Source organism: Pseudophryne corroboree, chromosome 7 (genome assembly GCF_028390025.1).
Source record: "Pseudophryne corroboree isolate aPseCor3 chromosome 7, aPseCor3.hap2, whole genome shotgun sequence".
Taxonomy (NCBI): domain Eukaryota; kingdom Metazoa; phylum Chordata; class Amphibia; order Anura; family Myobatrachidae; genus Pseudophryne; species Pseudophryne corroboree.
This window is the reverse complement of record NC_086450.1, coordinates 259841413-259865983: the sequence shown is the minus strand read 5'-3', so window position 1 is coordinate 259865983 and position 24571 is coordinate 259841413. Positions and strand designations below refer to the sequence as shown.

The 24571-nt window shown below is 46.8% G+C and overlaps 1 long non-coding RNA gene across 1 annotated transcript in view; it reads left to right on the top strand.

Moving 5' to 3' along the window:
• LOC134945070 (uncharacterized) overlaps window positions 1–24265 on the top strand; it is a 123742-nt gene extending 99477 nt beyond the window's left edge. The window contains exons 2-5 of the long non-coding RNA XR_010182034.1: window positions 19545–19668; window positions 22497–22565; window positions 22641–22853; window positions 23525–24265. This is a non-coding gene — a long non-coding RNA (uncharacterized LOC134945070). The remainder of the gene's footprint in view (window positions 1–19544; window positions 19669–22496; window positions 22566–22640; window positions 22854–23524) is intronic.
• The last annotated feature ends 306 nt before the right edge of the window (window positions 24266–24571 follow it).

Below are 24571 nucleotides of genomic sequence, written 5' to 3'. Positions count from 1 at the left end.
CGTAGCATTACGGTTGCCGCTCGCCTATAGCGTGCTCGACACCACGCATTAAGCTGTGAGCGAGCGTGCCACATGTGCGTCTCGATCACGGCCGAGCGTATGCTACGCTAAGTGCGTACCCTTACGGTACCCCATACGCCAATTGCGTACTGTGTCTCTTAACCTTTTATAGTGTTTAATATAGGATAAATATTAGGCTTTATCAATTGGGGGCTCCTCCGCTCTTCACATATCTGCACTAGGTAACTTTAGCAGACATTATCGGTCAGCAAAGGGCGGGAAGGTGGTATCCCTCGTAGTGCTGACCAGATAAGCGTCCGCTTCGCTTAGTAAGGAGTGCTGAAGGAATCCGGAACCGGAGGTAAGAACAATACGCTATTATCTTTTAAAACTGTATTATTTCTGTTTTTGCATACGCACACACACATGCACGCACACATCTACATTGTTGCAGCTCACTTTCTTGTTGCCATTAGAATTGATTATTAGACACGTGCTGAAAGAATCTGTGCTATTTAGTTGAGATTAAATAGGATAATTTTTAAGGGAATAATTGTAAAGGACACACACACAGCATAGCAAATACTGTGTGGTGTACGGTAAGCGATCATAGTTGAATATCGTTTACATTGATAGAAGCTTGTTGATTGTGTCGCTGTGGGCATATCTGCACTTTGTGCATACGTGTCTCGGACAACGTGCGAGATCACGTACGTGACGCAAAGGCATACGCACGTGGCGTGTTTTACGCAACGGAGCGTACGGATACGCCCACTGAGACTCAAATCACACAATAACCTTGTTTAGGGTGGGCGGTATAGTACAGCCACCTGATAATAGCACACGGTTGTTCAGTTTTTCCAAAAAGTATTAGTTAAAAGAAAACCTTTTTCTACTGCAAAACCCAGGGATTAGACCCCTACCTGTATGAAAGGAATTTCTGTACAGAAAAAGATCAGTGTGTATATGAGTGAGTAGGAGTGAGTGTGGAACTTAAGGTATTATTTTTGTGAACCCACAAATCGGGATCCCGTCGGAGACCACATCAGGTGAGTGGACACTTGGTGGCGTGGGACTAGCTCACCCGCGTTAACATTGTATAAGGTAAAGGAGCAAGTAGTTTCCGCAGACAAAAGGACTGCGAGATATTTAAGCGCATTCCCGGGGGTTTGGCGTAGCACCCATATAGTCAAGTTAAAGCTCCGGCTGAAGGTTTCGCAGCCTAAACAATCGATTCCGCTGGTCGTAAGGCGGATAAGTAATAGTTACTTATACACAGTGCGACTGTACCGCACGTAATTGTGTGCATTAGTTTGTTACCTTGATACCCATTAACAATTTACTGTGGGATCATAAACGCTATTTGTACATTCTAACGTGATTTGTGTAGGTGTTTGTTATTTTAAGGGAGTTTCGCTGTTCACTCAGGAAATCTCTAACAACCAATACTTACTGGGGAGGGTAGCATACTCCCACGCGCCCCAGTAAATAGAGGTTACAGGACGGAAGTGAGTGAAGGCACTAGTTGAACTTTCACCGTCGCCTTACCGCGGGCAAGTTGGTCTGTTTGTAAGAATTAGCTAAGACAGCAATATCTGCAAACGATGGGGGCCAGTTGTTCAAAGAAGGGACGTCCAACAAGGGTTCACGTTGGTAGTTGCTGGCCCAAAGGGTCCGCACGGTATATAATGTGTGAAAAATACGGATCACACACACAGGTATTATGCAAAGAATGGGAACGTATGACAGAGGATGATGGGGAACAGTTTCCCCGGGTAGGCAGTCTGAACCCTGATGTATTGCAGAATCTAAGAAAAAGGATAATAAAATCTGCAAAGCAGAGGATTAGACATTATGATTGTTTACAGATATGGCAACAGGAAAGTGAAATACAACAGGAATTAGCTCAGAAAGCAATTCCAAATCCTGGTAGAAATCTAGTAGCAACGGCACCACCACCATATATAGTAGGGGACAAAGTGGCTACAGAGAATGACATGCGGGTGTACGATAAGAGTGCACTTAATCAATGTAGTAGTGATAAGGTTAAGATAAAAGTTAATGCAAATGTTGATACTAACGCTAACCCATGCAAGTTGTATCCTATGTTAAACTTCCCCCAGGAATACGACCAAGAAGATGAGCCCACTACGATTTCAGCTCTCTCTCTAGCGGCCACCATAAGCGATACTTCAGTGGGCATCGCCCAACCAGTAAGATTGGCATCTAAAGCCCATAGCTCAGGGACAGGTGAGGTTGTGTCTACAGGTAAGTACGGCACTGTACAATATGCTGAAACTATTGCACCATACACTGAAGAATCAAACCAGAGTGAAGTAATTAATATTAACCCTGTTAGAGTAATAGCGGTCCCCAATGGTAAGACTGACACAAATGGAGCCACACCCATTAGGAATATTGCAATGCACTGTCCCTGGTCTCGAGCAGAATTAAGAACAATTTTGTCTGAATTTCCTGATCCCAGAAAAGATTTAGCCGCATGTCAGAGGTTCATTAAGGACCTAGGTAACTCCACTGAACCTAACAACAAAGATTGGCGGACACTACTGCGGGCATGTCTGCCCTCTAGTATTGACCCCATAAAGTTTATAGCCGACTGTAAATTAGATGAGGAGGTGCCCCTTACGGATGAATATAATCAAGACAATGTAACCAGAATCAATCTGCAGTTGGGAATATACTTCCCAGCTGTAGTAAAATGGAACAAAATATTCTCCATTAAACAAATGGAAGGGGAAACTGCCCCTGACTATTTCCACAGAGCATTGGAGGAAATGGCTAAATATACTGGGATCGTGGACATTGAGGCAAATATACACCATAGAGAGGTAGCGGTGTCCGTCTTGATGGACGGTTTAAAGGAGGTATTAAGGAGTAGAGTACAAACTACTCAACCTAACTGGAGAGGTATGTCGGTGGCCGCCTTAAGAGAGACTGCTGTTGGGCACGACAGGAACATCACAAGACGCAGGGAGTCACAAAGTGATAGACTGATGGCAATAAGTATCCAGGCCCTTACAACAAGGCCGCCTCAGTCCCGATCACAGACCCCTGGTGGTAAGCCGCATGTGGTAAAATGTTACAATTGTAACAGGGAAGGACATTTTGCACGTAACTGTACAAATAACTCACATAATGCACATAAAAACCCTAGACAACGACATGACATACGAAATTGGGATCAAGGACCGCAGAGACGGAGTTATGAGCCACACGCAGGGGAAACAAGAAGGTATCCCCCAAAAAGAGACTGGCAAGTCTCTGATAATACCCATTTACCCCCTTCACAGGTAATAGCTGCCACTGCAATGCAGGGAGGTCACCACGCACCATAGGGGTGTGGTCACACCTGTAATCTGCAGCCAGTGAAATTGATTGCGAGCCTTGGAAGTGAACCCGAGGTTACAATTGATGTAGCTGGTAAATCTCTAAATTTCCTTGTAGATACGGGGGCGGCCAAGTCAGTGATAAATTCGACCGTGGGCATGAGAACCACTGGTAAAACAATTCCAGCCATGGGAGTAACAGGAGTAGTACGACAATACCCATTAAACAAACCAACAGAGGTTACGATAGGGCCTTTGCATACCAAGCATTCTTTTCTGCTGGCTGCATCGGCTCTGACTAATCTCTTAGGGAGAGATTTACTGTGCAAAATGGGATGCGTCATATACTGTACTCCTGAAGGTGTGTTCTTGGACATACCCGAAAACCACGCTCAGGAAGCACAAGATATGTTAGACTCCCCAACAAGATTAATGTCACACACTGTTGTTGTAAATAGGTGTCCGTCCAAGGTAGAAGAAATGATTTCCCAGATACCGGAATCACTTTGGACTAAGGACGGACAAGACACTGGATTGATGGCAAATGTAGCCCCAGTAGTTGTGCAAGTAAAAGATGGTAGGATAGCTCCAAAAATCCCACAATATCCTCTGAAGCCAGAGGTGGAGTTAGGAGTTTACCCTGTAATAGAGCGCTTGCTACAACAGGGCATTCTGGTAAGGACGTCCAGCACTGCCAATAGTCCCATCTTCCCTGTTAAAAAGAGTGGGGGGAGGGTTTATAGATTAGTGCAGGATCTAAGAGGGATCAACAAAATAGTTGAGAGTCAATTCCCCGTAGTGCCTAATCCAGCTGTCATCCTAATGCAAATCCCTCCCACTGCCAAATTTTTCACTGTAATTGACCTCTGCTCCGCTTTCTTCTCGGTACCTCTGCACACTGACAGTCAATACTTATTTGCATTCACATACAGAGGAGTCCAATATACATGGACTCGCTTACCACAAGGTTTCATAGACAGTCCAAGTATTTTCTCACAAGCTCTGCATGATTGTTTACAGTCTTTCCAACCAGAGAGTGGATCAGTATTGATCCAGTACGTGGACGATTTACTACTGTGTTCAGATTCACTGGAAGCGTCCCTGAGAGATACGAAACAGCTCCTGTTTCATCTTTCAGACACAGGACACAAGGTTTCCAAAGACAAGTTGCAATTATGCCAGACCCGTGTGAAGTATTTGGGACACTGTCTAACACAAGGACTGAGACACCTTACCGCTGATAGAATTCAAGCAATTCGTGACATGACCCTGCCACAAACCCAGCAACAGATTAGAACGTTTTTAGGAATGTGTGGGTATTGCCGTAACTGGATCCCAGGTTTTTCCATACTGGCCTTACCTTTGCAGGAGATGGTCTCTTCAAGCAAACCTGATCGAATTTCGCACACAGACGAATCCGAGATGGCATTTGAGAGACTTAAACAGTGCCTAACACAGGCACCGGCATTAGGTATGCCTGACTATGGGAAACCCTTTGAGCTGTACGGAACAGAAAGTGCTGGTTGCGCGGCAGGCGTCCTAACCCAAAAGCACGGTGATGCCAGCAGGCCGGTAGCATACTACAGCGCTCAGCTAGATACGGTAGCGCGATCCCTCCCCACATGCTTGCGAAGTGTTGCTGCGATAGCATTGCTAGTAACAAAAAGCGAAGATGTAGTGCTAGGACACAACCTCACAATCCATACACCGCATGCAGTGTCAGCCTTGCTAAATTCTGCCCAAACCAGACACGTCTCATCAGCGCGGTTTACAAGATGGGAATTGGCATTGATGGCCCCCGTAAACATCACCATAAAGAGATGCAGCGCATTAAATCCTGCAACGTATCTCCCAGGTGTGCCTGGACAGGCACAAAGGGTGGAGGATGAGAGTAATGGTGAAGGAGGATTTAATACAGAGGATGACACACATGATTGTATGGAATATTTGACCCAAAATTTCACGGCAAGGCCTGACATCAGTGACAACCCACTGGAAGATGTAGATTTTACTTTCTACACTGACGGTAGTTGTCACAGACAGACGGACTCGGGAGACTTGTGTACTGGATACGCAGTCGTAGATGACCAAGGCACCATAGTAGCAGAACCGCTAGGCCCACCTCACTCAGCCCAGGTTGCTGAACTGGTTGCCCTAACCAGAGCATGTGAATTGGCTAAGGGCAAATCAGCCAATATCTATACCGATTCTAGATACGCCTTCGGGGTAGTCCATGATTTCGGAGCCCTATGGCGCCTCAGAAATTTCATGACGGCAGCTGGTACACCGGTAGCGCATGCAGCTCACATCAAAAGGCTTCTAACAGCGATACAGGAACCCGACAGAGTGGCTGTTATCAAGTGTAAAGCACACACATATAGCCAAGACCCGGTATCACTTGGTAACAGCCGAGCAGACGAAGCTGCTAAGTTAGCAGCTGGTACCCCCAGACAGACAGACACCACACAACTGATGGTATTTAATACCGTCAACACACAGAAATTGTGTGAAATGCAAAATTTGTGTTCCACACAGGAAAAGGCAGTTTGGAGAGCAAAAGGATATGGCCAGGAGTCCTCAGGACTCTGGACAGATGGGCAGGGTAAACCAGTGGCACCCAGAGCATACCTTCCAAGTTTAGCGGAAGCAGCACATGGGCTGACTCATCTAGGCAAGGAAGGGATGTGCAAGTTGGTAAGAGCATATTGGTGCGCCCCAGGATTCTCTTCCCATGCGGGAAAAAGGGCAATGACATGCCTCACCTGCTTGAGGAAGAATATCGGAAAGGCAATACCAACAGAACCATCTCATATGCCACCTACAGGCGGCCCTTTTCAGGTAATACAAATTGATTTCATACAATTACCCCCTTGTCGAAATTTGAAGTATGTACTAGTTTGTATAGATGTGTTTTCAAATTGGGTCGAAGCATTTCCTGCGGCCACAAATACCGCTATGTTTACTGCTAAGAAAATTGTGCAGGAATTTGTGTGTAGATACGGTATCCCTAGAATAATTGAAAGTGATAGGGGTACCCATTTTACAGGTGATGTCTTTCAAGGAATGTGTAAGTTGATGGGAATTGATAGTAAGCTGCACACTCCGTACCGCCCCCAGGCGAGTGCGAAGGTAGAAAGAGTGAACAGCACTATTAAAAATAAATTGAGCAAAGTTATGGCAGAAACAGGATTGACATGGCCAGAAGCTTTGCCCATTGTATTATACAGCATCAGAACCACTCCCAGGTCCCCTCTTAATCTGTCCCCCTTTGAAATTCTGTTCGGTCGACAACCGCATGTTATGATTAAACCCTCAGGATGATTTGAAGTGTAACAATGAAGTGACTGTAAAATACCTGGTTAAGATGAGTAAACAGCTAAGGAATCAGAATGACAATTTGAAGTTGGTGATTCCTGATCTGCCAGATAGTAATTGTCATGACATTGAACCTGGGGATTATGTAATGATACGGAATTTTCTACGCTCAGGTTGCCTTATTGACAGATGGGAAGGACCATACCAAGTCTTATTGATTAGCACGACAGCATTGAAGGTTGCCGAGAGAGAGACTTGGGTTCATTCGTCCCATTGTAAGAAGGTTGCTGATCCAGAGAGGTCTCGTGATAAAGAACAGACGGTAGAGGAAGTTGTATCACTGGAGTGTTTGTTTCAGGAAGAGTGAAACGGCACCTGAGCATTGAGAATAATAAGATCGGAGGCAGTTGTCGATCCCCTGTTCCCTTTTATTGTTTTTCTCCACTTCCCATCCCATCTCCCTCAATTATTTCTTTCCCCCTTCTCATTTTTCTCCATTTCCTCCTATAAGATGGACTTGCCCCAAGAGACTGTGATCCGGATTTTCCTGTTGACCATGATGTTGACCAGAGCAGTCTGTTCCGGCGAGAGTACCATGGAGGTCGAGAGAGGTTCTGGAATGGGTTCTGATGACAGAGATGGAGGCGTAGATTTCCAAGAACAACATAATCACCGAGTAAAGGTGAGTATCAGAAAACGATCTGGTAGCATTGACAATAGAAGGAATTCTGAAAGGATTGTTAGCTGAAGAAAACTGCATCTGTAGGCATTGTGATAACTTAGTTGAGGATGGGTGCATCAAGAAATGTCAGTCCAGTTTTAACATTAACATGGACCGGCATCCATTGGGTGACTATCACTCATTAGTGGGTAAGGTGTTAAATCAGACAGACTGTTGGGTATGCTCTCAAGTACCTCAAGGCCATAGTAAATCAGGATTAGTACCATTCCCTTTAACTGTAGGAGAGGTACTTGAGTTAAGTGGTGGGAGGCCGGTGGACAAGAGGTTTAATATCTCTAGTCCTCCTAGTTTGAAGCTCCACCAATATCATGTGGATAGGTCCTTAGTGTGTTTTAACATTTCCAATCCCCGAAAGCCGGGAAATTGGGAAGTGTCATGGAATAACAAAACCATGACCTTTTCATATAGAGCCGATAGAATGCCTACAGATACAGAACTTATACGCCACATAGCCGGTAGTGGAAGATATTTCCGATATAGGTATACCCTAGGAAGTAGGACCATGCGAGTTGGAGAAGTATCACCCGGATACTGTGCACAGATCGTACAAACTGATACGTGTACTAAACAGATGGAAGAATTAGGGCTAGGAGAGTTCACATGGAAAATTTGTAATACGGTTATGTCCTACTCCGTCCCATATGTTCTCCCCGATGATGCATACTTCATATGCGGGAGGAAGGCGTATAAGTGGCTTGCCCCAAACTCAGAAGGGTTATGTTATATTGGAAAAGTACTGCCTGAGGTAATGACCGTATCCCACACTAAAATGAAGGATATTCACCGCAGTGCCCAAGCTCCTTATACTCACACTCATTACGAACACATCGTTAAACGGCACCTGATAGAAAGAACAGAGCATCCGGCCTCTGACCTGATCCATGAATCCACCGGGATTCAATTCCTAATCGCGTTAGATATCACTCGTACCGCTAGAGGAGTGATAAATTATAAATATATATCTGCGCTTGCAAATTTATTAGACAATATCACCGAAATGTATGACAACACCTTCAGGTACACTGGGAAAGAGTTACAAGCCTACAAAACAGAACTGGTTCAGCATAGGATGATTCTCAATTACCTCACAGCTGTGACAGGCGGGTATTGTGTTACCCTAGCGACTCAATATGGAATAAAGTGCTGCACGTATATTACAAACAGCACTGAGGACCCAGCCGAGGTCATAGACCAAAAGATGGATGACATTTTGCAATTAAAATGGGAGTTCCGAAGGAAACACAATCTCACCCTTGCCGCTGTGGTTAATGAGCTGACCGGTTGGGTGTCATGGTTGAACCCACGAAATTGGTTCTCTGGTTTAGGAGAATGGGCCCAAGGTATTATCATGGATGTAGGGAAATTTCTTTTGTGTATTCTGGGTGTCATCATATTGGTCGGTCTGATATTTAGATGCGTTCGGGTTTTAACGAAGTTTAAACGTAATGCCCGAGTGATGAGTTTAAGAAGTGAAGATACTGCAACAACAACGACTAATTTAATTTATGACCCAACAATAGAGACAATGTTGTGATGAAAATGTGATTCCACGGTCCGTTTCTTTCACCCGTTTCTCCTTTGTTTTCCTCCAAGGTACAAAGACATCCGCTTGGAAGAAGAATTTGACAACCTTTTACACAGACCATTGATGGACAATGCCATAGACCCCCAATATCCCTAGCGATTTTAAAATTCTACGATAGCCCAACACTTTTGTAAGTCTATGGACATTGAGAAAGCTTTTGCTCGCATTTTGGCAAAAGCCCAAGGAGACTACAGTCAACATGTACATCGAGACAAGACATCAGACAAGACCTCAATCGGCAAATGTACATTAAACTCACATAGTTTACGACTGCATTTACCATAATTGCTTCTTATCTTCATCTCTACAACCTTCAGGTAATGACACACATAGTCGATAGGGAATATTGGCACAGATATCAGCACTCACATATCCCCCCCATTCATGTATCATCAACTAAAATGTGCTCCCCCATTTTGTTGTAACCAAAAGCCGAAAAGAGCTCGGTAAAGTTTGACAGCCCATCCACAGACCCGTACCACGGGATAAGAAGGAATTCAAATGTATACTTCGCAATACCTCGAAGCTTGATTTAAAACACGTACGGCAGGATGATACATGACCCCTCAAACATGGACTCATACATACATGCTTCTACTATCTCACTAGGTCATACCTTTTTCCCACCTTCTTCTCTTCTCCCTTACCCAATCATAGAAATGTATTATACATGACATATATTTTTCTCTTTTTGAACTGTTTTAGGAAGTGGCAGTTATTGGTGACTGCCAAAGGGTGGACTGTCAAAGTCAGAAAAATATCACGCTGCACGTTGCCATATATTCACCTCATGCGCGTGCCTGCTGCACATGCACATTCTCTCCCGTGCGTGCGGATACTCGCAGCCGCCCATGGCGCCTCGGCCATGCGCTCGAGCGCGTGGTATGTGCATTTACGGTAGACTTTGTGTGCGTCTAGCGGGCGACTCAATCGTTTAATGATAGAACCAAATAGCATGTTTTATAGGTAATGTTCCCTTTAGTAATAACTGTAAGTTTGTTTAATGTGACTTGTTCACGGACTTCGGAATCCCTCTTTGCGTGGTACAAAGGGTCTGTTTAAGGTTGAACAGTGGTGTCTGGTACCTAACCGAAGAGTATTTTAATAGCAATAATCCGGTGTTGGTTAGGTAAAGATTAATCGCTCCTGCGTGTAGTTATGACCATTAGTAGTTTCTGGACATATTCTATATTTGCAGTTCATTATTCTATATTTGCAGATTCCCACCCACCTGAGCTGTTTGAAATAGTCACAGCCCACCTGTTCAAACTAACCTATGACCTTTTGATATAGTGCAGAGAGACATTCCTGTGTCCAATGAACAATAATGTTGTAGGGCCCTTTGAAGTACACTGTATGTTGTGTATATAAGGGTCACTGTCCCCAGACCGGCCAGTACTCTCTCTTCAACAGTTATCGCTGATAATTGGAGGACTGGATTCCGGTTGCGCCTGCGAGTGTTCCCCGTATGGTATGTTTCTCTGTTGCCACTTTGTTACCCGTGTAATGTTAGCCATTCATTCTTAGTCTATGTATTTGTATTTGCGATTGTTTACTATTTGCGTATATGTCTGTCTAGATATCCTGTTAGAATTATATGTTAGCCTGTAGTGTATGACTTGTTAACTGTTTCTCTTTTCGATATAACTAAAAGCTCGTTAGTAAAGGTGTTGGATCCTTAGCACGGTATCGTGTGTTCATTACATTGCAGTGAGTAATAGGAGCGATCACGATCGCTCAATCAGCTTTAGTGTTAACTAGGTTAAACAGCATTATATCGCTACAGTGTTTCAGTACAAGATTTACAGTATAAGGGTATCCTTTCTGTGTGTTACATTCAAGGTTTACTGATTGTCATCTTGTGAGCGTCAGCGCCGCTCGTGATCTCCTCGTGGTCTCGAGCGTCCGCTACGCTGATAGCGTAGCATTACGGTTGTCGCTATCTTAGGGCGTGCTCGACACCACGCATTAAGCTGTGAGCGAGCGTGCCGCATGTGCGTCTCGATCACGGCCGAGCGTATGCTACGCTAAGTGCGTACCCTTACGGTACCCCATACGCCAATTGCGTACTGTGTCTCTTAACCTTTTATAGTGTTTAATATAGGATAAATATTAGGCTTTATCAGGGGTGACACAGGGTGCAGGGGACAGTACTGGGAGAAAGCAACACTCATGGAGCAGGGGACTGTACTGAAGGGGGGACTGTATGGGGGAGTGGCATGCAGGGTGCAGGGGACAGTGCAAGGTGACACGCAGGGCACATGAAACTGTACATGGGGCAACAAGGAGGGCGCAGGGGATTTTACAGGGAGGGGGAAACGCAGGGCACATGGGGACTATACGGGGGAGGTGACACGCAGAGCATAGGGGATTGTACGGGAGGTGACAAGCAGGGCTCAGGGTACTGTGCGGGGTGGGGTTACATGCAGGGCGCAGGGGACAGTACCAGAGGAAAGCAACACGCAGGGTGCAGGGGACTGACTGTACAGGGGTGGGCAAAACGCAGAGCACTGTATGGTGGGGGTGACACACATAGGGTGCAAGAGACTGTACCAGGAGAAAGTGACACGCGGGGCACAGGACTGGCTGAAAGCGACCTGCAGGGCGCAGGGGACTGTACGGTGGCGACAGGCAGGGTACAGAGTACTGTATGCATGGGGGGGCAACACGCAGGGGAGTGTTCGGGGGTAGGGTGACATTCAGGACGCAGAGGACTGTACGTGTAAGGGAAGGGGGTGGCACGCAGGGCACAGTGCCAAAGAAAGCACCGTGCATGGCACAGAACATGGGGAAAGCAACACGCAAGGTGCAAGAGACTGTACTGAAAAGGAGGCCACACTGCATGGCAGCCACAACTGTGGCTATGGCGGCCACAACTGCATAATTGTATGTGCTGCAGCGCCATTAGGAGAAAATGTCAGTGCCATGCGCCTAATTTTGGTCAGCTGACCGTGCATATGCAGAGAGGCTCCAGATCCCGATATAGCAGTCATAAGAAATGCTAAACCCAATAATTAGTAAATATGCCCCTTAATGAGTAGACAATCGCCTATGCTTTAAATTGGAGGATTTTTGTTGTTTATATACTGTCTAGGAGTATTTTCATTCACATCGCACAAATATCCATATGACAAAAATATTCAATCACATAAAAGTGACGTTATAAAGTCCTCATAATGTCACTTAGGGGGAGATGTACCAACCCTTGGGGAGAGATAAAGTGGAGAGGTTTCTCAAAGGTTCGGTCATTTCAAAAACTTTTTCAGCCGAATCCACGGTCACCTCGGGTAAGCAGAGCCAGCCCTGACTATTTTGATGCCCTAGGCAATATTCTGGCGCTTCGTAGATAGTGGGTGACAGGGAGACATTGGCGGACAGCGAGATGGCTGATGACAGGACAGGGATGGTGATATTGGGTGACATGGTGAGGGTGACATTAGGTGACAGGAGGAGGGTGACCGGGAGATAGAGGGTAACAGTGAGACGATGACAAGGAGATAGAGGGTGACAGGGAGACATTGGATGAGAGGGAGTGGATGACAGAGAGACATTGAGTGACAGGGAAATAGAGAGTATCAGGGAGACACTGGGTGATAGGAAGAGGGAGACAGGGAGATAATGGGTGACAGGAAGAGGGTGACAGGAGGATAGTGGGTGACATGGTGAGGGTGACAGGGAGATAGCGGGTGATATGAAGAGGGTGACTGGATGATAGAGAGTGGCAGAAACATAGAGAGTGACAGAAAGATAGTGGGTGACAGGAAGAGGGTAACAGGGAGATAGTGGGTGACTGGGGAGGCAGTGTATGATAGCTGTGAAGTGGCTACAAGGAGTGATAATTGTAAGTTTACTTCTGGTGTGAGATGGACTGGTTCTCTCTGCAGGCAGGGACCAGGCTGTTCCTCTTATCTGCCTAGCCTCAATCATCATCCCTGGTGGCACCGCCTCCCATTAGCATCAGTCTGTCAGTCACTCAGGAAGCAGAGGGTAGGAGTCCCAAGGGTCCTTAGTCATGGCCCATAGAGCAGCGTGACAGTGTAGTAATGAGTACAGGGACAGATTGTGGGCTATAAGTGGCCCTGGAAAAATATCTGGGAGTGCCCTCACACGGGCGGTGACAGGAAGACATTGGGGGTCATTCTGAGTTGATCGCAGCCAGCAACTATTAGTTGCTGCTGCGATCAACAGTCCCCGCCTATGGGGGAGTGTATTTTAGCTTAGCAGGGCTGTGATCACTTGTGCAGGGAGAATGCAGGTGCATCTGTGTGCTTCCCAGCAATCACACGGGGGGGGGGGGGGGGGGGGGGGTGCCACACAGCGGGAGGTGGGGAAGCCTGGTACATAGCGCGATGGGGAGAGGGGGAATGCGGGCACACAGTGGGCGGGCTGGTAGCTGGGCACACAGCGGGAGGACGGGTAGCCGCTGCATCTGTCTGCTTCCCAGCAATCACATGGGGAGGGAGGGACGCGGCACACAGCGGGAGGTGGGGAAGCGGGGTACACAGTGCGATAGGGGGAGGGGGAATGCGGGCACACGGCGGGCGGGTGGGTGGAGGGCTGGTAGCCGGGCACACAGCGGGAGGAGGGGTGGCCGGACACACACTGTGTCACACTGCAGTGCAGGCGGTGGGGAGCTTGGCAGGCGGGCACACAGCACAAGATGTACAGCGTCTGCCATCTTTGTACACCCAATTTAGTGAAGCTAATCTCTGTACACCCCCTGCTGGCGGCCACTGCGCAGGCGCAACAAATTAAAAAGCCCTATCTTTAAAATGGGGCATATTTTACTAAATAAATAAAAAACTATAACTTTCTGAAAAACCACAACCCCAAAAGGCACTACACTGGGGCATACTCTATCTAATAAAACAAACCCAAAGTCTTTCTTTGTCCTCTACCCTGAGTTATGCCTTCCCAAAAATCTTTCCACAGACTATATGGGAAAACCATCCTCAAAAGCCACACAGGAAATCACAGAAAAAAACTGACAGTTGAAACTTTAGGTTACTCCCAATTCCTAATTTTTTTGGCCTGAAATTTGGCATGCAGCACCGGGTGACGATTCTATGCGTCCATGCCAAATTTCAGCTCAGTACATCCAATCACTTTTGAGGTGTAGCCCTCAAACACCATGCCCCCATCTCAGAAGTTCCCTATGGGAGAATTCCGTTTGTTCGATTAAGCCTTAATATAAGGGCACGACCGTGCCCTTATAATATATACATATACACACACACTCAATTGACAGGGATGCTATTATCTCAATGTTACAGAGTAATTTCCTTATATCCATTTTAGAGATATATATTATATTTTACTATTATACAAAGAATGAAACTGGTAATATTAGTTTCTGTAGCCTGAGCTAATTAACATCTCTACACTGTAGCTTTGGCTAGTTAGCATTTGAATAACCTAGCTCAGCTCACTGATATAGCTAGCCCACATGCTGTTAAGACACTCACTTCCTGTGCATCACACACCCCCATAGCTTAAACTCAGGTATAATATACCTCTTTGAAATGAGGACACTCTCTGGCTCCCACCCTGGCACACAGAGAGCTACAGAGACTCTCTCAGAAGCATGGGTCTCCAAACACCGGGGATGCTTGGAGGCTTTTCCCCTGGATGGCTAAGTACAGTGGCAAACGCAGGATTTTGAAAATAGGGGTTTCCAAATAGAGTATTTGGTTACAGACCTATCAAAAAAAAGCTAGCCACCATCAGTCCCTCCTGAACCCCCCTCCATAAACAGAAAGCACATCCACCACCATTCCCCCCAGCAACCCCCTCCACAAGCAGTAAGCATATCCCCCATCATCCCCCCCCCCCCCCCCCACTCGAGCTGGTCACACAAACAACTGCTGTGGTTATCAAGACACTGAGTGCTGTGACCAAGCCAGCATAATTTATTATAGACTACGGACTACTGCCTCCCCCTACCCCCCGGCATATGTGACACAAACACACCTCGATGCTGCAGAGTTAGAGTGGGTGAATTTGAAGACACTATTTCTCCTTTGCCGGATACCATGCGCCCAGGAGCATAAGTTCATAACAGGTGCCTGGAGGCAAAACAGATGGTAGTGCTTTCCCCCATCCCAAACAGTGTCTTGCAGCACTTTCTCAGTGATCACCAGGACAGGCTCCTATTGGAGCCCCTGTCCCTCACTGATACCTCCGGGCAAATAAAGATTCCATATTGTCGCAAATTGAGGCTATAAGGAATCTTTATTTTAAGGGGATGGCCGCAAACGTTAATACCAGATGATGGGCAGAGGGTGGCAGATGCTGGGCGGGGGGGAGGGGGGGCAGACAGACGCTGGGCACAGAGGAGGGTGAAAGAAGACAGATGCTAAGCAGAGAGAGTAAGGGGACAGCCAGATGCTGAGCAGACAAAGTGTACAACACCAGGTTCTGGGCAGAAATAGGGTGGGAAAGCCAGATGCTGGGCAGAGAGATGGGAGGACAGCCGGAGGCTGGGCAGAGAAATGGTGGGAAAGACAGATGCTGGGCAAAGAGAGGGTGGGCAGAGAGACAGAGTGGGCGGACAGCCAGATGCTGGGCAGACAAAGTGTGGGCCAGCCAGATTCTGAGCAGAAAGAGGGATGGAAAGCCAGGTGCTGGACAGGAAGACAGATGCTGGGAAGAGGCAGTATGTGACAGCCTTATGGTGGGCAGAGAGAGGGTGGGAGGCATGATGGGCAGAGGGGGTGGGGGGAGTCATATTCTGGGCAGAGTGAGGAGACAGACAGATGCTGGGCAAAGGGTGGGGCAGCAAGATGCTGGGCAGAAGGCAGATGCTGGGAAGAGAGAGGGGGGCAGATTCCAAGCAGAGATAGGGTGTCACAGATGTTGGGTAGAGGGGGGTACAGATGGTAGGCAGAGAGAGGAGGGCAGCCAGATTCTGGCCAGAGAGAGGTGGAGGACAAAAGGTGGGCAGAGAGAGGGGGAGACAACTGGTGGGCAGAGAGAGAGAGGGGGAGACATCTGGTGGGCAGAGAGAGAGAGGGGGAGACATCTGGTGGGCAGAGAGAGAGAGGGGGGGGGGGACATACCTGGTGGGCCGAGAGGGAGAATGATGTTGGGCAGAGAGAGAGGGAGAGACAGTTGGTAGGCAGAGAGAGGGGGAGACAGCTGGTGGGCAGAGAGGGGGAGACAGCTGGTGGGCAGAGAGAGAGAGGGGGAGACAGCTGGTGGGCAGAGAGAGAGGGGGAGATAGCTGGTGGCCAGAGAGGGAGAATGATGGTGGGAAGAGAGAGAGAGGGATAGACAGTTGGTGGACAGAGACAGAGAGGGGGAGACAGATGGTGTGTACAGAATATAGAGAGACAGAAGCAGTGGGTGGCAGAGATAGGCAGGAGCTATGGGAACAGGAGCATAACCCGTGGAGCCAGGCTGATTACTCACAGATGGGGGGCCATGCTGAGAGATCCTCGATGTCCCAGGGCTCAGGGAAGCAGGTGCCAGTCTCCTCCAATTGGGTGCTCTTCTTATCAGCATGCCCCAAGCTCCTCCAATCAGAGCTCACCACATGCTCTTCTGAGTTGTATTGAGATAATGGGAGAGCCTCAGCACTGCAGTGGATGGGTTAGAGATGCATTTGGAAGGATTTTCCCTCTCCGTCCCCGCAGTTTATAAAGACAGCTTAAAAAAAATAATCCCTAAACTGCATGCAGACAGTCTCCTGGGGTCGCTTATATCTCTGTCAGTAATCGTGCACTGATCCCAGCGTGCATTGGCCCTCCCTCCGGCCCTGTTCATCCATGCCCCCTTGACAGCTGGCGCTCAGAGGCAAATCCTTTCTTTGCCTCCCGGAGTTACGCCACTGCTTCTCGATTCTCCTCACCTCAAATCGCCATGCCGAGAACTTAACTTCCTGGGAGGAGCTGTGCGCTTCAGCTCCCCTACCTGCAGCCAGCCGCATGCCTTCCTCTGTGTATTTAAGGACTGAGGCAGCTTCTGCTCCTAAGCTCGCACTCTATAAAAATAATAATAAAACAATCATATGTGCGACAGATCGGTGGCCAGGAGGGGTTTCTAGGTACTTGGAACCCCCCCTCTGTGCGCATGTGAAGTATACTCTCTATATCTCATAGATAAATGGCATGGAATAGGTAATATATGTTTGTGGTAGTTGTGAAACATTTGGCATAGAACAGTTAATTTGGAAATACATTTGACTTTAAGGTTAATGGTACCTGTGCAATTATGTAATCGGTAATGGTAATTGGAACATTAGACAATCTGTAGCATAGCATTCCTGGTATGGTGATTTATAACAGATTGTAGTGGTTTTATATAGTGTATCTTACTAAAATATAGAAGTCGATACATACTTCCTTTTGTTACTGTGGTCATGTGCTTGTAGCAATGGCATGCTGGTATTTGTGGTTACTTGGTGATCTGGTCTTGTGATGGCTCATATAACATGGACAGCATGAAATGTTGGTCTTGGAAGGCTGTAATAAGTTAGCATAAAGGAGGATGTGTTGGAATGGCTACACTGAAATACCGCATTATTGACCACAGGCCTGAGTCCATCAGGGGGGGGCAATAGGGCACAGAAGTTGCTCCAATTGGAGACCCAATGGATCTTCAGATTAAATACCATTCGACCCAGAGGTCTCAATGAGACATTGGGCTTAAGCAATTTCTTATAATACAGTGGAGGGAAACATGTGGTCCAAAGATCCCTGTGGATAAGTTGTGGGTCCCCATAGCCTAGTGATTTATATGCACAGTTAAAAAGAGTGAATAACAGGGACCTTGTACATCTAGCCGGTTTAATTTTGAATCTTTTACTGATGTAATTTTGAATCTTTTACTGTTTGAATTTTTGCTGTTTTCCATCTGTGTAGAGTTTTGATGTGCTCTATATGGATTATTGTTTTTAAATGTTATTGTTTTATGTTATTGTATACTGTGCAACTATTTGTTTTTGATTAGGGTGTAAATCAGGGGTGGGCAACATGCGGCCCGCGGTCCGGATGCGGCCCGCGAACCGATCCTGCCTGGCCCGCTGTCCCCCACCAGTGCCCAATGACAAGCGGCCCGACTGGCTGAGCCGCTTGTCATTGCACTACAGCAGCTCCAAGACGCGGCGCCGCTGAGGAAATCCCGGTCACGTCACAGGGGCTGCTGACCGGGATTTCCTTTCCGATGTCAGGCGCTGAGCGGTGCAGGGGGCGGAGCCAAAGCAGGGGCAGCAGTGGATGTAGGCAGCAGCGGGTAGGGCCAGCGGATCATCTGGGCAGCTGGACTCCGGCTGTCTCCAGCTCCCTGGCTAACCTCCTCGGCCAGCTCCACCTCCTGCTCCCTGCTGCATCACCATGGAGGAACAGCGGCAGCATCTCCCGCACCCTCCCTCCTCCAGGGAGGAGGAAGCAGACCTTGGCCTCCCGGTCACAGTTACGGCCTTACACCCGAAATGACTGGTGGCGCGGCTCCATGGGCTGCATGCAACACTTGTTAAGCGACCAGCCTGGATCCCCCTGGCCTGTATCTGGGGCCCGCAGATCATACCCTGCAGCTCAGTGGATTGGTGCAGAGAGAGGTGAGCACCCTGGGAGCCCCCCCCCCCCACCTACCCCCCCCCCTTGTGTGAATCACTGTACCTCATATCTCTGTGTGTTACCCCCACTATCCCACTCACCCCTGGTGTGTGTCCCAGTACCCTCCTACCCCTGTGTGTGTGTTACACACCTTGTACTCCCCTCCCATGTTTGATACCCAGAACCCCCTACCTCTGTGTATATGGCACCCTGTACCCCTACCTTCCCGACGTTTTTGACAGTGTACACCCCCTGACGCTTTGCGTAAACACCCTGTACCCACCTACACCTGTGTGTGTGTTTGTGATGCCTAGTACCTGTGTGTGCACAAGGAGAGGGGGGAGCTGGCAACTGTACCCAGGGAGGGGATATTTTGTGTGCGGCCCTCGAATATTCGCTGGAATGTGCTATGTGGCCCCCCAGCTGAAATAATTGCCCACCCCTAGTGTAAATCATATGTTAGCACGGGGGATGTTAAATATGTGATATGTGGGAGGTTTTCCTGCTTAGGAGCTGGCTGCAACAGGGGCAACAGGTGTAGCTTTTGGAGATGAGCACTTATAGTAGTAATAACACTATGGAGGTGGTTGTTTATATATGGATAAACGGGATATTGGTTGGGATAATGTCACGAATGTAGAGATTAATTCTACAGTTGTGTGCAGTATACTATTAACACACGAGGTGTGGTGTATTTTTTAACATATATTTTTTATGTGTGCAGTGTTTTCAGGGTCACAGACCATTTTTACAGCAACGTAGCATTTTTATATTTTAATTGACTGTTTTATAACAACACTGTGGTGTGGAGAGATATAAGCACATTTATACTTTATTTTATTTTATTCTAGTTATCCACCAAGTAATGTGTAAATATGTACTAGGCACTTTTGTGAGTAATCAGAAGATTGAAATGAGTAAAACTTTATTGGCTCTCATTCAAGCACACTGATGTGATACCAGGCAGTCCAGCTCCATGACAGGTTTTGTCTGTTGCACAGGGTTACCGTGGCAACACAGCCGGGACCCGTGACGTCAGTTCCGGGGGAAATAGACAGCCCAGGGGGACGGAGCCGGGCCCGTGACGTGTGAGCAGCGGTGACCAGCATGGGGGAGACTACAGGGGTGAGTGCACCTATATATGTTGGTAACTGTTCACTTTGGGGGTTATCCTGATGAAGGGGCTACGTGCCCCGAAATGTTGATGTTGTAACCTGCAGTTTTTGCACTAAAAGTTTGTTTTGCACAAGACAAGTCTCTGAGTGCCGCCTTTTATATCTGCTATATACATGGAGGTGCAAACCTCATTGGAGGGCCGCAGAGCCAGTTAACCCTTGGAGGTTTTTCGAGTGCCAGCCACAAAAGGGTATTTATATATATATATATAGTGACAAGATCACTGGAATAGTGTTTGAGGGCAGGTATGTTTATCCCAGGTTCTTGTCTTACATGTATTAGGAAAATGTTTTGTTTTGTCAGAACCTTTTCAGTTTATTGGAAAAGCTGGATAAAGGCCCTGAAAGAGAGATAGGGCAAGTTCCAGACATTGGGCCCAGTTTGGGTCTTTGGCCTCACAGAGGGCTAATCAGGGTTTCAGCTGTGTAAGTGGGATATAGGGCTGCTAGCCTGATTAGTGTGTGTAGACTGCCTAGGAAGACTGCAGGATCTCTGTGAGAGAAACACTCTTCCTTATACAAGTGAGCCAAACAGTGTTGACTGGAGAACTCTGTGTTTTTGTTTAGAGACAGTTAGGAACGTCTTGTGTTTAGTTAGTGCCAGACAGGCAAGGCATTTTCTTTTGATGTTTGTTTTGTTTTCTGTTTAATAAAACTGGTTGTGGCCAGTTGCACCATAAGAACTGGACTTGTATGACTTCTCAGCTGCTGCCGGCTGCCATCTACCCCAAGAAACGGGGTCCGGTTACCTACAGTGTTACAACTTGGTGGAGAATGCGAGCATGCCGTTCTGCGCATAAATGAAAGCCGCAGCTTTATGAGGCCTGCAGAAAACGGTGGTTTATGCAGATACAGCCCAGTGTGAAGTTGCTGAGACTCACCCCTGAGTGTTTGATATATGTCCTGGGTGAAAGCAGCTACAAAGCCGCCTGAAAAATATGTTGACATGAAGGAAATGCTCAAAGCCTTGCTGCAAGCTACAGCAGCTCAGCGGGAGGCCATCAGACAGCAGCATGTGGCAATGGAGGAAAATTGGAGGCAACAGCGTCAGGATAGAGAGGCCTTAGCAGAAGTGGTGCAGAGCCTTGCAGCCCAGATTGGAGATGTGGCCGTCAGTGCTCCGACCAGCTCTAGTTTTATACCAGCCAGTCACTTCCTGCAGAAAATGACAGAGGCTGATGATGTGGAGGCCTACCTGACCATGTTTGAAAGGACTGCTGAGCGTGAGAACTGGCCAAAAGCACAGTGGGCCAGTCTGCTGGCACCTTTTCTTTCAGGTGAGCCCCAAAAAGCATACTTTGATTTAAGCCCTGCCGAGGCTCGGGACTATGATAAACTAAAGACTGAGATCCTGACCCACCTGGGAGTCACGCTGTCAGTACGAGCACAACGGGTGCATCGTTGGGTGTACGCCATGGAGAGGCCTCATCGCTCCCAGATGCATGACCTTATTCAGCTAACAAAAAAATGGTTACAGCCAGAGACATTAACTGGTCCCCAGATGGTTGAAAGAGTCGTCATGGTCCGCTATTTGAGATCTTTGCCCGTGGTCCTGCGCAAGTGGGTGAGCCATGAAAACCCGGATACTGCTGACCTGGTAGCAGTACATGGTAGAGAGGTACTTGGCGGCAGAGGAACTACTGATGACCACCCAGCAACCCATAGAACCTCGACAGCGCCCTTCCGTAAATACTGGTAAGACTGTTCCGTGGGAAAACGTTGCTGGGCGGATAAGAGAACGCAAGCCTGGAGAGACTGTAAACACTGGCCCTGGAGATAGGCCAATGGGGCTAGAAAGGTCTATGCTGCCCAAACGGGTTGATAATCGTGTGGTTAAATGTTTTAGGTGTGGTATGCCAGGTCATGTTATTGCCAATTGCCCAGTCACACAAGAACCCATGCAATGTGATGCTGCCTTTGAATGTCGCAGAATGTCTTTCTTTGCTAGGTTAGCCTGTACTGTGGTACCTTCACCTGAGCTGGAAAAACAAATGTGTGACGTGTTCTTAGAGGGTAACCGGGTAGAGGCCTTGCTAGATTCAGGAAGTTTAGTTACCCTCGTGAAAGCTGGGTTAGTGAACCCCTTAAAGGTCCAGCAAATACCTATTGAGGTAACTTGCATACATGGGGATACCCAACATTAAGTCACTGCTGAAGTGAACATAGAAGCTTGTTGTGGGTCAACAATTGTTAAAGTAGGACTGGTCCCCACCTTGGTGCATGAGGCCATAATAGGGAGGGATTTTCCTCATTTTTGGAAACTGTGGGAATCACGTTTATCAACAAATATGAGAAGTAAAGAGCCAGTTGATAATCACAGTGATTTTGTGGATGTACGTGTGTCTTCGGAACTTTCTGACACTTTGCCTTTTGCTAGCTTGGCTGCGGAAGTGACAGATGGGGAGTCCAGTGAAGACCCTCTTGCTGGGAACAGAGACATAGTAGTTAGAACTGAAAGCGTGCCTGACCTGGAGGTAAAGAAGGATCTGTTTGCATCTGAACAGTTAAAGGGTCCTACCTTAATAAAGGCTAGAGAGAATGTTAAGATTGTTAATGGGGAACCTGTGGTACCAGGTGACAAGGTTACGTATCCCCACATGGCCATCTATAATGAGCTCTTGTACCACATTGTCAAAAGGGGTGAGGATGTGATTGAACAGCTGGTAGTTTTGTTTACTTCTCATCAGGTTCCTCATACGTTTACATCACAATAAGGCATTTGCATAAACATATAAACATAATAGAATGTTCATAAGGACAATCTTCATATTTCTACAGTATGAAAGAGACGCAGCACAGCCAGGCCACAACCCACACTGCCAAGAGATGCAGATGCTGGCGATGCAGGTAAGAATTTAGTGTATACACATATTCGGAAAACACATAGAAAAGCAGAATGTTAATGTTTATCTTATCACATAGGTCCTTCTTCATCAAACACCCCTCCACTAAGACGACCATCACAGGGCTCGGATATTCTCCATAAGATGGGTACCAAGAGACGTCGGCTTGAGGCTGAATCTCCAGCAGCATCCTCACCACCACAACGGCGCATCTCTACAGTGTCTTCCCTGCCACCACAAGCCATGTTGGCCAGTCCACAAAGCGAGGAACCACAATCCCCTCAGCTGTCTGGTGAGGAAACATAACAATTAATTGTAAAAATGTTAAAAAACAGTGGGGTAGATGTAATTTACATATTGGAGCTGTTTGGCTGGTGCCTTTATCACCTTGCACATATCACTGGTTGGCCATAGCAACCAATTTTTGTTGTTGTTTTTTTGTTGTTGTTAGAAACAGCTACATAAATGTTAAGTCTAATCCAATTGTTTTGCATGCCCAACATCACCATTTCTAACCATAGGCCACCTTAAGACATTTTCAACCATATTATAAAATTTCATTTATTTGCTCTATATTTGTTAAAGTTTTGCCCAGACCACTGACTGCCTTGAACAATGTATGAGTGTATTGCTCAACACATTTATTGTATTGTGTGTGTTTTACAAAAGGAAGCTTCATACACAATATGTAAATGTAGTAATTTGTATTTGTTAGAGTTCTTCGTGTTAGCACATTAATTATGGCTCAGAGTCCAACGATTCCCTGAAACATTTTTCAACTGAGTAGGGAACGTTAGAAGCCACATATTTCTACAAAAAGGTGAGCTAAATTGTTAAGTTTAGGCCACAATCTATTTATCATTTCCAACATGAATATTAAGAAGTAATGCATGTTGACGTAAAGCTATAAATAGACCAATGCAAAATATTGACTAAATAGTGGCTGTCTTTAACCCCATACAGAACCACCCATCATGCCCGAGGATGCCCAGCAGGAAACTGACTTGCAGGATTCGTACACACTACACCTGCAAGCGATAGATCCAAACCAGCCAACCACGCCGCAGGACATAACCCAAGCATCCCACAGCCCCCAATTGAGCCCAACACCACCCCAGCCACAAATGGCCCCAGAGTTTTGGTCCAGTTGGGCCACACAACAGGCGCAACACTATGCCTGTCTGAACACCCAATACCTTGGCAGTCTGCCCCATCATCTGCCTAGACTCAGATGGAACTCAGGCAGACTGATAGTTCAAGTTGGCAGAGTTGCAAATTCTATGGAGCAGATGAGGGTAGACAACAGCCAAATGCAAGCAAATTTACAATGAATCGTGGATGACCAACAGCGTCAGCAACAAGCCCTCATACAAATTATCCAACACAACCAACTAATAAACGAAAACCTCTCTCAAATCATTGCCAACAACACTGCCGCAAATGCACAACTCACTGCAAGCCAAAACAACCTGAGCCAAAGCCTAAATGTGTTGGCATCCCACCAACTAAGCTCAAGCTCAGGAACAACCACACCAAGCCAGACCCCAGTTACCTCCCCAGTTAGACGATCCAGCAGAACCAGGACCAATGAACCATCCCAATCCTCTGCACCCAGCAAACAAAAAACAAAGAAATGATGAAGGCTGCAGCAACAACTACAATATGTTACTTTAAAAATATTTTTCTAATTGATTCACTAAAAATGCCTGTGTTTAAGGTAATAAATTAATCACACGCAATATGTGTATTATTTCATTTGCTAATGAGTGACAGTGTAAGTTATACATTTTATTGCCTAACTGTAAACAACATGAGAAATAACAATAACGCAACACAAACAGAATTCAGACCTATAAAACATTTTATAATAGTGGTTAGGCAAGGTTATTTATGACTAAATAATACTTACTGTTAAAATAACGCAGAATCACTTCTTGCCTTACCTGCCTCCCTACATCTGTACTCACACTGTCGCCAGATGTTTCTAACTCACCTGCTTCCTGACTGTTT